The following is a 4,063-nucleotide window of genomic DNA, read 5'->3' as shown; positions in this document are numbered from 1 at the left end:
GGAGGCTCTGTAAATCTCTGTAGTTTTAATGTTGACAGCAATTCCATAAATTATTGGAAAGTGATTTTCAATTTCTTCCAGGTCATTTAATTCTGTCACACATTATATCACTAAGTGAATGTCATCTTGTCTGTCAAATTCACTAAGTTGTTGAATAAGTTTTTATGACAACTGCCTATCCTTACTGAAGCTACCCACAAGGTGCAATTCTAGCCTTCTACATTGAGCATGGTCAGAACAGGATTTCATGAAGTTCATGACCAACGGGATCTCAGCTTTGGTGTTGGTTCCATCACAATGTATCAAACAGGGAGCCGCATTACCTCCTGTGTACCTCAGGATCACAATGTGACAAGTGGTGGCATCATCAGAACCCAGAATGGAGATGGAGCCATCTTTTGGGGAGATCATTGCAAGCTCTCTTTGCTGAACATACAGAAGGCCTTGGGATCCCTCTTACTGAACACACTGACTTCTGAGAAGTCTGGCTCTTTCTTCCTGAAGTGGGTAGGCTTGGACAAGGTCCTTGGTGAACTGTGGCAGCGGCAACCACAACCCCTCTAGCAGTAGCAGCACCATCGTGAGGCTCCTTCCCTGTCGTGACAAATTCTTAAAAGCTCACATTTCCTTTCTTCTTAACTATTTTTTTCCCCCTGTACTTTTTCTCTTATATAATCTCAAACTCTAATTACCATAATCTATCCTCAATCGTTTCTGAGCTGCTGCCTTTTCTTCCTGAACTTTTGCTGCCCTCTGAATGCATTTTCTGGGCTGAACCTTATTTCCAACTTCCTATATTTATTTTCCTCTGCCTAAACTACTTCCATTTCTGAGTTGTCTGTAAACATTTTATTGACATTTATTTTCCTTAAAAAAATGGGATGTCAAGGAAACAGAGAGACAGAAAGAATGCCTAGAAAGTTCTGGATTATATAATAAATTGTATGCATTAAAAAAGAAAAATTAAGGAAAAAAACCTGGCAGATGTTTGGATATTTTTTCACCTTAGTTTGGCTCTCATACACATTCATAAAAGGCAATGAATAAGCTATTGTTATGTGACTAAAACCATTTTGATATATGTCTGCCCAAACACTAATTCGGTTGTGTCACATGATACAACTACCAACAAAAGCTATCTGTTAAACCTGGATAGTGTCTTCCAATTCCCCAAACTTGCTTCTGATGCTAATCTGAAAGAAGTAGGATAAATGTTTAAAAGGAAACTGAGGTTTTATTCCCACGAGTATTATGCAAGAGCTTTGCTTGTTTGGTTTGTGTAAACATGAGTTAAATAGAGTTTAAAAAAGAGATGAACCGAGAATTGAGAGTTCTTTCCCTTCAGGGCAAAGGTGTCAAAGTATGTTTAATGTTGAATTTGTTGAGCTAAGTGAGGAGATATGTGAGGAGAATGTTATTTTTTCTGCCTGGAGTCTCTCTCCTGCCTGGCTTGTCTGTTGAATTGAACTCATGCAGTTCAGGCTTCATGTCACCAGCCCTCTCCCAGCAGTTCCTCCTCGGGTATATGAAAACTACTCCTCTTTCAATCCCCACCCCCTCCACCCGTCAATGTTATCTAACAAACTTTCTCCCAAACTTCATAAGTTGCCAATAAGTTGGTATTATTTTTGACATATAGTAATGTCTTTAATAGATCTGAATCTTTTAATCAATTTAAACATTTTGAAAACCGAATTATAAATCCCTCCATAACAAATCCTATTAATAACTTCATATCACTTTTCTTAATAGAATAAAAATTACTTGATTACTGGTCAATTAAGAAAAATGGAGTAATCAAAAAATGTGTAACCAGAATGTTATTTACTATTTATTGTTAATCTCTACTTCTCCTGAACTACAATCAATCAATCTATCAATCAATCAAATTTAAATAGTATCTCTTTCTTTAGAAAATGCTATGCTTTTCTGGAAAGTCTATTTTATTTTTGCTTTGAAATGTGACATTTTTAAAGAAACTAGAGTAAAGCAAAACACTGTACAGAAAATTTTCCAGTATGCTGCTTTCATCTCAGAAGAACCTACCCAATTCAATTCTCTACTTTGCAAAAAATACAAAAAATGTGGTTTAAATAACAAATACAGAATGTCTTTAAAGGACAGAGTTAGAATAAAGTTCACTATTTATATGTAAGTTGTTAAATGAGGTTGTTTATCATTTTTTTTATATTAAAAGTAGAGTGATATTTAATATAGTCAGAATGGTGTTGTCAGGACTGTTTCTGGTCTTGAGTATATCCTGAGATTGAAGTAAGTATTAAACTGTAAAATCATAAAAGCTTATCAAGGATAAGTTTTTGATTAATGAGATTCATAATTAGAACACAAGGCTTCTCGAGTACTTACCAAGGAGTTGGTCACCACATTTACAATTCAAATCAAAAAAGAGATGAACCGGGAATGAAGCTATGCCAATCCCAGTTGTTAGGTACAAGGGTTGATCAAAACAGTCTGATTCTAGTCCTTCTACTCTGATGCCTTTTTAGTAACAAAGGCCACTGGGGATGACAACTCAGGAAGCTATCCCCAGAGGGACTTAAATGATTGAATTCAAGGAGCATCCAGCTGAATTCCCATTATGCATGTGAACTAACCATTTATAGTGAATGTCCTATGAGGCCTCTCCTGTTTTATCAAGCAAAATTAATTGCTATTACACAAAATTTCAAGCACCTGTATGTGGCTCTTCTGCAGCAGTTATCACATTTTATTTGTCTATGTCATTATGTTTGTGCCACTATAATTAGGTTTTCAGATTTGTTTTTGCTACCTGCTGATAAATGCAATTTCTACCTTCTAAAATGAATAATGTTAGTCTTCATGTTTAAGAGCATTTGAATTTCTTTTTGGAGGCCAGTCTACTTAGTGCTTTAAAAGCTTTTTTAGTTATTTGTTGGAGTGCTTTCTGTATTAAGGAATAAAGCCTTTTATTGTGATATGCTTTGCAAATAATTTTTCCTTTTGTGTGGCTTGTATTTGTCTTTGTTAATGATAGTGCCACAAGTTGGGTTCCCTTTGAATCAAACACTGAAGTGAACATTTGTGTGCAGAAGTTTATTTGGAGGGTGTTCTCAGATACCTATTTGGAAAAGAATAAAATAGAACTAGTGGAAGGAGACATTGAATGTCATGCAATTGTAACAAAGGTGAATTTAATCCTGCAGCGATCACTGGAGCTAAGATGACCCATTAATTATCCTGAATTAAAGAAAGAGCCTAGGCCTTTTTAAATGCACATTGACTGGTCATTGGATGTGATCTGCCCAGAAGGAGGAGACATGGGTTTGGGTGAGTTGGTTCATTCAGAAGATAGCAATTCCCAAGAAGGACTCAAATGAGATCTGTCAGCTGTAACACTCCCAGTAGAGGAATGGGCTCTTCAGGCTGGCAGGACAAGGAGATAAGAGTGATGTACCACAGTATGAACTACAGTCAGGCCTTGCATGCTTGGATCCACACACTTCAGCGATACATTTGGAAGCAGCTTCTCCAGGATTCACATGGACTTTTAAAATTGGGAACTGACAGGAAGATGGTTAGTGGGATGATCTACAGCCACTTAGAACTACAACTAAACCTGATGCCAGAACAGTTATATATTATTTCTGTCCTCAATAATCCATTTTTGATTCCTACCACCTTCAGCTAGCACTTAATCTTTGATCGCCATAAATTTCTCAGAGTGTGGCTTTTGCATTGGTCTCTTTTACCATCTATTTTAGTTCATTTGGGCTGCTGTATAAAAATATCATAAACTGGGTGGCTTCAACAACAAACATTTATTTTTCATGGTTCTGGAGACCGGGAAGTCCAAGATCAAGATGGTGGTAGACTGGGTGTCTGGTGAGAACCTGATTCCTAGTTCATGGACAACAATATTTTTGCTGTGTGATTACATGACAAAAAGAAGGCTAGGGAGTTTTCTGGGGTCCCTTTTAGAAAGGCACTAGTCTCATTCATGAAGGCTTCACTCTTATGACCTAATTATCTCTCAAAGACCCCCACATTCTAATCCCATCACATTGGGAGTTAGAATTTCAAC

At 36.8% G+C, this 4,063-nt stretch overlaps 1 pseudogene; it reads right to left on the bottom strand.

The window, feature by feature from the left end:
• Positions 1–579, bottom strand: part of LOC105306236 — a 1,253-nt pseudogene extending 674 nt beyond the window's left edge.
• Between the last annotated feature and the right edge of the window lie 3,484 nt (positions 580–4,063).

Source organism: Pteropus vampyrus, unplaced genomic scaffold (assembly GCF_000151845.1).
Source record: "Pteropus vampyrus isolate Shadow unplaced genomic scaffold, Pvam_2.0 Scaffold431, whole genome shotgun sequence".
NCBI classification, from domain to species: domain Eukaryota; kingdom Metazoa; phylum Chordata; class Mammalia; order Chiroptera; family Pteropodidae; genus Pteropus; species Pteropus vampyrus.
The sequence above is the reverse complement of the archived record's forward strand: the minus strand, read 5'-3'. Positions and strand labels throughout refer to the sequence as shown.